Below are 11,804 nucleotides of genomic sequence, written 5' to 3' on the forward strand. Positions count from 1 at the left end.
CGGAGCCGCCAGCCAATGGCACCGCTTCGCGACGCGCTTTCCGCCAATGGCCGCCGCGCGCCTCCCCTGTCGCTAAGGGAGGGAAATACAGCGCGGGGCGCGGGCTGTCAGGTGCGCCCGGCACGCCGCCCGCCCGCCGGTGCGGCAGCCGCGGGCGGGAAGTGGGGAGAGGGTTGTTTTGCTTTGTTTTTGGGGTTTTTTTTTTTCCTTCTTTCCCTTAATCCTTCCCCGTGTCCTCCCCTCCCACCCTCCTCTTTTTTTTTCCGTTTAACTTTTTTTTTTTTTTTTCTACTCGCTGAGGGAGGGAGGAAGAGAGGGTGGGGGTCTGTTGACAGCGGAGATTTTGCGCGTGGGGCCACGGCAGCCCGTGGCTTTCTACCCCGCCTCACCCCGCGCCGAGGGAAGCCACGGGGCTGACGAGCGGCCACGGAGGACGCCTGCGGCCGCCGGGGAGCTCCGCCGCCCTGAGCCGGAGCGGGCCGGGACGGGCTGCCCGGCAGCCGCAGCCGAGGAGGTAACGCCGCTGTGGGAGCTGCCGGAAGCGGGAGGCACGGCGGCCGCTTCCCGCCCTTCCCACCGCCGTGAGAGGAGCACCCGCGGAGCCCGCCCTGAGGGCCGAGCGCTGCGCCGGGCCCCGCGCTGAGGGCTGTGGAGAGGAATCCCGCCCGCCTGGCTGGTAGCGGGCTCCCAGAAAGAGTGTCTGCCCTGCCGGCACAGCAGTGCGTAAAACGTTTCTCCTTCCCGCTTCTCCCTCCGCATTTCTGTGGCTTGTCTCGTCCCCCTACCCACGGTGTCTTCACACACTGCCTAAACATCCCAGATTCCTCAGTGCGCACCTCATAAGGCAGCGAGCAGAGCGGGGCTGAGGCAGTTGGGGATTTCATCATGGATTCTGGCTGTGCTGTGCTGTGCTGCGGGAGGAGATGCTGAACTTTGTGCCTCCTCGCTGCTCATCTCTCCCTCCATCCCCAAACCCAGAGCAGGGCTTACGTCACAGTTCTGTGGGGAGATGCTTTTCAGAGATAAAAATTTCTATGCGACCAGAAACATTATTGTAGGAGAAGCTGTGAATACATTTGAGAGGCCCTGGTAAAATAAAATAAAATAAAAATCTGAAGAACGCCCCCCAAAAAAACCTTGAAATCGGAAATCTGAAGTGCATGCCATTTATGTCTTGGTGATATAATGAAGTTTGTGTTAGGTTTTCTTTTTCTGACGGAAAGGGGAGAGTGCAATGAAAAATCTTCCTTTCCCCCCTGCACCCCCCCCCCTCCCTCCCCCCATATTTCTGTTTCCCCCTTACCTGCTCTCCCATCGGTGAGGATGTGGATTATGAAGTCTTGTTTCCCTTCTGTTGTTGCAGGACGCCTTGGGTGATTCAGAAATGAGCAGTGGGAGCGCTCGGTGATTTTCAGAGGAGGAAGACAGCAGCCAGCAAGGCCCCAGCTCCCTGCCATCTTGAGCCCTTCCTGGTGATTTGCAGCAGCACAGATAAGTACGGAGCACTGAGGACTGAAGTCAGCGTTTGGACCTGACTTTATTTTAGTGTAAATGACCACACGAGATTCATACCAATGAAGATATAGGAGTAAAATAGCAGAAGTACATAAATGCCTCTTCTAAAAGTAAATTTCGAGTATTTAAGGTTAAGGAGATATATAGAAAAGAGTCCTCTTCACACGTGTTTATGTTTACGTGTCCTAACAGAAGGTGATGCATTATCTTACATGCCAGATATGTTTTGGATGAATCTCTATCACTCTATTGATATCAGGGGAACTGAATTGATTTAAGTTAGTGAAGGAACTAACCCAGCTAAGTTTTAAATAATTGCAATAATATTCTCTGTCTCTTTCAGTCAGATTTGCCCTTCGTCTTTAGTTGTTTCATAATCCTGCAGCTCTCCATTTCATCTTTACAAGACTAGAATCTCTATTTTCCTGTGAACAGGGAAAAAAACCCACCACCATAAAAGGCAGTTCTTTTATATTCCAATCTCTATTTCCTTGTTTAAATAAACTTAGGGCACAAAAGCTCATCCTGTGTTTTTTTTTTTCTTAAATAGGCCAATTTAGTTTCATTTACTTACACACCGATATTTTATACAGCAAAAAGCTCTCAGAAGGAGAACATGTTCAATGCACCAGAACCCTTTAGGGTTTTGATAAAAGGCATGATATCACGAGCAACATTTCCACTTCTGTTATTTTTTTTTTTATATAGTAGCGACAAGATTGAATCACCATTTTTAGCTGTTCTTCAGCAGAACTCGTAATCTATCAATGTGTCAGCTCAACAGCAGTTTTCTCTTCACACTAATGTGAACCAGAAGGTCCAGCTATCGTAGATTTTGACAATCTTATCTGAGATTGCATACATTGCAGAATTTTGAAGAAAATGAATTGTAGGACCTACTATGTTTTTCTAAGCACGTAAAAAACGTAAAACACGTCCTCGGAAACATTTTAAACTCATTTTACAGCATCACATTCCAAAGTTAGGTGTTTCATAAGCATTAGGTTATAAGCACTCTAAAATAACAAGTGTAAAATCATATGTGGTTCCCCATATCTTTTTAAATGTCTCAGATTGCCCTCTATGTTGTTACATAATGCATCATAAAGAAATACGTGCCTTCATTCTCTTTAAATCGCTCTGGCATGGATAGTGCTAAGCCTTCCTTCAAGTCCTTGTTATGCAAGTCCTTGCTGCTGTTAATAGCTGTCAGCTCAGCGTGGTTAGTTAAAAAACAAAGTAACCACAGTTTTTGTGAAGCTCATTGCATTGCTGGAATTCACACTGACTCAGTTCCAGGTGCTTTGTTCCCTTTCTCAGCTATAAATTGAATTATTATGAGCAAACAGGTTTTTCTCCATTAGAAGAAAGTCCCATTCATTCCACTGCATCACAAGCTAATCTGCTTTTTGTTTAGTTGTGCCTATAAGGGTACTGTGTTATAAGTATCTGGATGCACTTCTGCAGTGTTAAATCACAGTGAAATAGACCAGAATACAGTCATATTTTGAAAGTTTGTAAAAAAAAAAAAAAAGGAGACATATAACTAAGTTCTGAAAAATACCTAGCACAGTAAAAATTTATGACCAGTCTAACAGTTATTAGGTAACAAATAATCCATATAGGCACTAAGCAATATTATGTAAAGTAAAATCTGTGTTACACAGTATAAGCAGCATTCAAGTGAAATTGCGGCGATGTGTAAAGAACAGAAAAAATAATTTTTAAAGCTAAGATGTTACAATTTTCTGTATTTCTCTACTTGGGAAGTCGATTTTTCCTCGTCTTTTTGTAAAGGCACAGAATTAATAACAAGCACTTTAAAGAATCAGGTGCTTTGCCTGCTATTTGCTCTTTTATTTTTCCCCTCTGTCAAACAGATCATTTGCGGAAGAAAATCAGGAGAAACCGAGAAGGGTTTGCCAGTATCTTGGAGATCTTTCCAAGTAGCCTCTTCTTTAACAAGGCCTCAGATTTAAAGATACTGAAACAGGAATATCTTAACCTTCGTAATACTGCCTACATTAAGAAAAATTTTGCTCTCAGTTTATACTCGTGTGGGTATGCAAGTAGCAATCCAGTGAAGCGTCACCAGGAAAGGACACTTCTGTTTCATATTCTAGTAACGGAGCTATTAGTTTAACAATCCTCTGTGTCATTTTCCCTATTTATTTTTTTTTTCCTTTTTGTTACTTTTGGAAATTTGGGGTGCTAGCTTATTTGTTGCTTTCCCTTCTCCTGCTAGCACCCATTTTAAAAGGCTCAGCTCTATTCTGCTCAGGTTTTGTTCTGACACATGGAAAATTTTTATATTCTTTTTGCAAGCAGTAGGTTGGTGAGGGAGAGGTCTGCTCTATAAAATAGCAAACCTACTAAACTGTACTCAGTGGGAGATTAAATAAGAAAGAAGAGAATGGCCGAGGTAAGTCGTTTGTCGCAGATGTTCATGCAGTTCTGTGTTTGGTTTTAAGCTGGATTCATCAAACGTGCTAAAGAGTAATTTTTGTCTGATATGAAGTTTCTATCCAAGGAAACCAAGTGGGTTCAGTTTAAACTGTGGTTTAAAAATGCAAGGAAATGTTACCAGTCGGACACAGGAAAGTCGAGCTGTTTTTGCCATCTTAATTCAGTAGTAAGAAGCAAAATGTATCGGAATTAAATTGCTGTGTAATGTAGTTACATTAGTTACAAAATCCCTTTGTGTACTCAGTACAAATATTTTACCGTAACTGTCAGAATTCCATAGATGATAAAGGGTGCTTATGCTGTTGGAGGGTAAGCATGAAATGCCGACGTGATAACGTCTGATACCAAAATGGTGTATGCTGCTTTTACAGTATTTCCTAAGTTTACAACGGAACTTTAGTAATAAAACTTCATGAAAATGCATGAGATAAGCATGAATGTAATACGTTGGGTTTTTTTTAGATAGGCTGGTTATCATATTTAATAGAGTAGAACACAAATGAGAAGGCCCAGAAATAAAAGTACTTTAAAAAGGGGATTTTGGAAAATTCATCGTATCAAACTCATTCTTAGTTCTTATTAGTTTCTATCTCTTATTTTCCCCTTCTTAAAGTTCATTTCTGTCTTCCCTCAGAAATTCTGCGCTCCTTTCCCAAAGGGGGAAGCATGCTATGGTTACAAATACCTTCTGTTGATTGAAGAAGAATGTTTTTTTGTTTGTTTGTTTTTTCCAAAATGAATATATATGTGGGAATTTGCTAAACTTTTCCAGCTATGTTTACGTATGTTATTTCTGAGAAATCATGAGGGATGCCCGATTTACTGCAGCATACTACGGTGTAGTAACTGTAGTCGAGCATTTTTCTTATTTATAATCAAATATACAGAATTGTCGGCCTATTTGCTTTTAAGTACCTGGAAGCTGAATTAGAAACAGGATTTTTAATACAATGAATTTGAGATTTCAGTTTGCACTTGCTTTTTTCTTTTCTAAATGAGCACTGATTATCAGAAAAATCGAGGCTTACATAATCAAGCCATACATTTTTCTGCTCTTCTTTCTCTTCCCCCACTTTAGCCATCATTTTCCTCTGAAAAATGAAAATTTTTGAATAGAGAATTACTACGACATGCTAATTATATACACATTTTCATGGGACTGCATAACCAGGCTATTTTATGTATTTAGTAAAAGAAGGCCGTCAACAAAATATTACAACCTTGAGATGGCTAAACTTTAAAATTACAGTAATCACTAACTACAGCATTATCTTGTTGATGTGCCTGTTTGTGTACCACTGAGTCATTTTTCTTCCCTTGGAGAAGTAGGGTGCTTCTATTTATTCCTTATTCAGGATAACAGAAATAAGAACGTCCTACCCCATTTTTTTTTAATCGTCGCAAAGCTGATCCTCCTTCATAAAGAAGCTGGTTTTAATATTCAGTTTTCAGAGGATGAGAAGCAATTGCCGTGCACAAATATATAGCAAATGAACTGAAGCTCTGTCCTACTAGAACAATTACAAATTGAATTAATTACAAAGAATAATATTAAAATTTTAGCTAAGTATGTTAACATGAACTCCTGCCCATAGGTGGCAGTCAGCTTTCACTATAGTAGAGATGCCAAACTTTTGGTTCATGATATTCATACTTATGCTGATGTAATTTTAATGGAGTATGCATATGTGCGTGTACAGAAGTATGCAGATCTCTGCATTGGGAGAGGGGGGAGAGGTAAAATGAACCCCCAAATTAATTATTGAGTATATGAGTATTCTTAATTACTATATGCAAGCAAAGTAAATTCTCATTTTTTGGAGAGAAGTTCCAAGCAAAAACACACAAACTATTTTATATCAGTCTTGCTGATGCTCATCTAAAAGACGCAGAGAACATTCAGAAATGTGCAAATTTGCCTCTACAAATTGAATGGAAAGGCAAGTATCTGGTCAGCCCTAGACAGCATGACCTCATACTATGCCCAGTCCTCCAAGCTATGTTCCTGTTTCATAGTTCTTTGTCTGTAAATTACAGAAGTGCTGAAATGATGATGTTGTATCCCAGATATCCCAACAATACATTTGCAAGATCCAGAAAAGATACTGGGAGCGAATGCATCCTCTCTGACACGGAGAGCCAGCAGTCTGCAATTCTCTTTCCCTTTGCAGAGCTTCCTTAGACACCCGAGGCAGCACTGCACAAGGGGAAGATGCTGCCAATGACAGCAAAGACCCACTCAATTTTGCCCTCTGCTTTTTTAGGGCTTTATGTGGTTTATGAGGATTTCCTTTTGCAATAAACTAAGGAAGCACTTGAGACCCCACCAAAACTGAAGGGGATAGAAGAAGCTAATAAGGCCAAGTTGTCTCAGTGTAAACGAAACAGAACTGGTGAAACTACGTGTGACATATTAAGACAACAGAGCTCTCATGTGAAAGGAAGGCTGAAAATCAAAATTCCTGAGGAGATAAAATCGTATTCTTTTTACTGTTACAGCTACACTAGGGTACTTCTTAGTTAAGATTAATCTAATTATGTGTCAAGGTAGCTCACTATGCATTTCACAGAGGTCAGGAAGTAGCATTTTAAAAAATGGAAAGTGTGAAAAATACACAATTATTTGTTGCTACTGGAGTGTTCTACTGCGATGCAAGATTAAGGGCTCAGAATTGAACAGAATGGTGCAGTATTATTAAAACAGAAGACCTAATTCTCCTGATGCAAGGAAGGCAACTCTACACACTGTTGTATAAGCTGAAGCAGTCGGTTTGATTTCATAGTCGAACAGGGTATTTTGAAGTGTATGCAACCACTACATGGCTAATTAGATACTTGCATATGCACAGCCCCATTTGCTCCCCCAACTACAATAATTATGAGGATTGCACTCCACGTTAATTTACACTCTTGTGTAACAGAATTGAATACAAGATAGCAGGTGGTGATAAACTGGCTGGTGGCAAATGTGTAAATTTGATATGCATTTTGAAAATCAAAGCTTTCATACTCAGTGCTGATCTTGACATGGAAAAGACGGGTGAAGAACTCCTCAGCCATCAATTCTGATCCCAGCTATTGCAGACAGCCATGTTGTACTGTGCAAGTTGTCTGCAGAGGTATCAAACTCCATCTTGAAAGTACCTTTGTCGTAAGGTTGCTCCTAATTTCCATTCCTCTAAATGGTTACAGATTTCTGATAACAAGTAGTCAAAACCAGCTGATGCCCTCATGTTCTGTAAACATCTTTGAATTCAGTTTAAATAACCTTTCTCTCTCCCTAAGGATAAAGCCCCTTCCAGTCTGTCACTCCTTGGGCATTCACAGATTGCTTTATTTTCACTGTCAACTGCCATAACCTACCCAGCCTCAACTCTGCCCAAATAGCAATGCTACACCTGACGTAGAAGAGGATGCCTTTCCCCAGCCAATCTTCTAATCTTTCTTTGCACCTTTTGCACTTGCAATACATCTGTTTTTAAGATGCAAGATTAGAAGTATGCATAGTACTCCAGAGAAGATCTTTTCAGGGCCTTTTGAGTAGCATTAACACCTTCCTATCCCTGCTGGAACTAATATTTTGATATTTAAAAACTTCTGTTATTCTTTGCAGACCTGCATGCTATCAGTGTCTCAAAGGCCTTAAGGACTGATTGAGACACCTGCTTTACTTTTTTTTTTTTTTTTTTTTTATGGATACTGATAGCAAAATTCTTGTTATTCATTCCTAGTTTACGACCTTGAACTTTACACCATTACTGGTATTGCATGACAAGGGTGTCAAAAGACTTTTTATAAGAAGGGTGTCATCAGTTTCATCCAGGCCTCAGGCTTCCTGTGAGTTTTCTAGCATGTCCAGATTTGTTCTCTACACTTTGCACAACTATGGACGTGAGATAGTACATGCACCTGATATAGTGCAGGGCCTTGCAGATGAGCTAGCTTGGCTCATGAAGCAGAGTTGTCTCTAGTATTACACTACCTCAGGCACATCACAGTATGTTATTTCAGGTAAGTCTTCAGAACATCGTGCATTACTTCTGACTCAGTACCATACCCTGGCTTCATTTGACAGCTCTGGGAGCAAGAGACCAAATTTTGAAGTTTTTTTCCAGAATCAACAGAAATGGACTTTATTTCGCATTGTATTTTTCCCGTTGAACTTGTACTTTGATCTCCAGTTTACAGCTTATGCCCGTAAGAGTGAAGGTGGATCAGGATGCACAAGAGTTAAGCGGCACTCTTGAATAACTTATAAAAACATGAATTATATTACGCTAGAGGATTTTGTCTGTTCATAAAACAAAGGGCACAAAACTCATATTATGAGCCTGATTCAGTGTCCTGGAACTTGGCACAAACCAAACCCAGCAAAAGCTCCTAAGTGTGGTATTTCCATTGTAAAGATAAACCCCATTGGTCAAGTTTTCTTAGCTGCAGTGCATGCACAGAAATATATCAAACAGAATTAGGTTTTGTGCTCTTAGTTGTATGAAATTTCCCCTTTGTGCTAACAGTGCCCGAGGTTTGTGTCACCAGCTGATCATACACTTAATTCCTAGGTTAAGGTACTCAGTGAAAATAGTTCATAGTCTATCTAGGATTGTTCTTCAAGGAAGTCCAGCAGGAGCCTGCCATTAGCTTGACGGTTCTTCAAAACTACTTCACAGACTTACATTCATTATTGGAGCTCATTTAGTAGTTGCTATTTTCCGTGGCTTATTATTTTTTTTTCAAACTAATATACTAAAAATATTTCCCTGAAATCTGGTCAGATTAGGTCAACTTGTTTCCTTGATGTGGAAAGGTAGGTTTTTTATTTTTTTTATTTTTTAATGTCTGGCTAGTATGGCATAATCAATTCTTAGGAAAGCTTTGTGACATTTTTCTTATTTTACATTGATCCCCTTTTATCCTATGCTTCCTTGATCCAATTTCTTGGTGGGCAGTCTCAGTTTTTCTGGTTTTGTTTTGCTTTTCCCTAATATTGTAAATTAGTAGCTTTGGTTACATCTAAAATGCTGTTTGAGATGGCTGCTTTTCTACTTGGATGCAAAGACTTATCTATGCAAGTTTTCCCACCTAGAAATTTAAGAAAGTGGGACTAGTTTTTTGTGGTTTCACCTCTATCTGAAGGATTCACAGAGGTGCTCACTCACAGAGATGGTGGTGAAATATGGATTTGCTTGGAAATTTTAGCATGTAGCTGAAAAGGCCAACAAAAATGAGGGCTCTAAATCCTGCCGTTTGCTATTCTGGGATTTTTGTACTGCACTTCTAGTCCAGCCAAGGGCTGATCATATTTTGGAGATTTTAAAAGTCTTCAAAAGAAAGTGAGCATGGCTACATGACTGTAAGGTTACATCAAGTTAAAACAAAAACAAAACATTTTATAAAAATCTTAAGTTACATCCAAGTGAAGAAAACAGAAAAAAAAAAACATCTATCTGATGGGCTATATATACATATAGGTAAAAACAGGATGAAGTGCATCGAAAGATGGGCTTGAGAAAACTTTCATTGGCCAAGATGGTACATACTTTATCCATGGCTCTTTAAGGTAATTACACTTTTAGACTAGCACAACACTATTGATCAAATGAGTTTAACTTTGGGAAAGAAACAAGCAGCTTTCATAAAATGGAAATGGTGCCCCCCAAAGTTCCTCTGTATGGGGAGAGGAGATCTGGTTCAAACACCTACAAGGAATTAAAATAAGATGGTCAACATCCTTTACAAAAGCATCCCAAAGAAATGAGTGAAGAGGCAGGTTCTCGTGCGCACAAGAGAAACGTGAAAAGGCAGCAAGTATAGGACAGAAACAATTGCTCACTTTTCACAGTGATGGCAGACAACTAGCAGAGTCTTTGCCTGCTATTAGGCAGCATTCTCAAAAATATTTGGGAAAGGGACATAAATAAAAGCTGCAAAGTATACAGACATCACAAAGGCGGGAGGAAGGTGGAGATGGGATAAGTACTGCCTTGAAAACATCCCTGTGCTGCCCTGAATTACAAAGAAAGGGAACAAATTTAAAAATAAACAAACAAAAGCATGGTCACTGTGCTATATAAATCTTTTCTAAACACTTTCTAAGCACTGGGTGTGTTTCTGCCTTTAGCATACATGCATAGCAGTGGGCATGTTTAAAAACATAGCACAATCAAAGCTAGAAAGCTAACATCAGAACCTGCTGTACCAGGTGAAAACAACACTTTGCTCCACATCCTCCTCAGGCTTCAGAAGGGCCAAGAGGAAAAAAAAAAAAAAAAAAAAACAACGTGAGAGAAGGCATCCCTGAAAACATGCGATGCAGTGATGAAGGTGGACTGTAGAACAGCATGTTTATGCTTTGATCTGTGTATGTCTTCCCCCCTATTATCCTCTTAGATCGAATCTATTAATAATTGTAAAGTAGTTGCAATAGCACACTGAAAATTGTTAGCCAGCAGGGAAGAGCTTTATCGCCAGAATTGTAACTCACACATGCAAAACTTGGGGTGAAAAAGAAGCGGCAGCAGGCTTTGCTAGTGTAGTTTCACAGATGAGGCAATTGGGAGTACCTTGATGGTCAGGATTAGTCTTGTGATTAATCACAGTGTCACAGAATCATCACAGAATGGCTTGGTTTAGAAGGGACCTTAGAGCTCATGCAGTTCCAACCCCTTGCCGCAACCAGGGCTGCCAACCCCCAGCTCAGCTGCCCAGGGCTCCATCCATTCTGGCCTTGAGTGCCTCTGGGGATGGGGCCACAGCTTCTCTGGGCAGCTGTGCCAGCGCCTCACCGCCTTCTGAGTAAAGAGTTGCTTCCTAATATCTAAGCTAAATCTTCCCTCTTTCAGTTTAAAACCATTCCCCCTTACCCTATCACTCTCAGAATGTGTAAAAAGTCAGTCCCCCTCCTTAGTGATTATAAGTGCCCTTCAAGTACTGGAAGGCTGCAGTGAGGTGCCCCCAGAGCCTTCTCTTTTCCAAGCTGAAAAAGCTCAGCTCCCTTTGCCTGTCTTCATGGGAGAGGTTCTCCAGCCCTCTAGGCACCTCCGTGTCCCTTCTCTGGTTCTACTCCAACAACTCTCCATGTCTTTCTTTACTGACCCCTGTGATCAGTACAACCTCGATCTCAAGTGTACTGGTGAAACATGCTAACAGCACAAGTTGTGAGTCACAGTTGCTACAGAAGAAGACCAAACTGTCCATTTTAAGTGGACAGTTGTGGTAATGAAAAGCAGATAAAAATGTATGTAGGTTATTCTTAAAAGAATGTCTTCTATTTATTTCCCTGGAAACTAAAACTAAGAGCACAGTAACATTATTTGATAAAGCAAATTCTCAGCTACAAAACCTTTTTTTTCAACATAGTCACCACCATTAGCTGTGCATTTCTGCCAGTGATGAACAAGAGCCTGCAGGCTGCGCTCATAAAAATCAGCACCTCTACTGCCGTATCTCCAACATCTACCTCTGACATCGTGTGTCGACATAATAAAATAAGAGACATTACTTTCAGAGCAGCCCTCGTATTTAAAAAGGCTGCCTGCACACTAGGGAGCTACAAAGAGTTTCAGCACCAGTTGGGAGCTTACAGACTGGGCTCTACAAGACAGACATGAGAGTCTGAGAAGGTCACATGGTGACCCACAGGCCACCAGTGGGCTACAGATGGAAAAGAAACAAATAAAGTTTTTGGATATAACAAGTGTGGATGAGAGATCTTCAGTACCAAATCTCACCTGCAGCAGCATTTGTTGTTCTGGTCACCTGAACTCAGGAAATGTCAAACAACCAAATGCAGAAAGAGCTGTTCAGAACAACACAGAGCTTGT

General features: G+C 40.8%; 1 long non-coding RNA gene across 1 annotated transcript; it reads left to right on the plus strand.

Moving 5' to 3' along the window:
* The first annotated feature begins 101 nt into the window (after window positions 1-101).
* Window positions 102-2,038, plus strand: LOC109366148 (uncharacterized). Its single transcript, XR_014881450.1, has 2 exons — window positions 102-719; window positions 1,364-2,038. It is a non-coding gene; the product is annotated as an uncharacterized LOC109366148 (long non-coding RNA).
* Window positions 2,039-11,804: the final 9,766 nt, after the last annotated feature.

The sequence above is a fragment of the Meleagris gallopavo genome, chromosome 2, assembly GCF_905368555.1.
Source record: "Meleagris gallopavo chromosome 2, MGAL_WU_HG_1.1, whole genome shotgun sequence".
Lineage (NCBI taxonomy): Eukaryota > Metazoa > Chordata > Aves > Galliformes > Phasianidae > Meleagris > Meleagris gallopavo.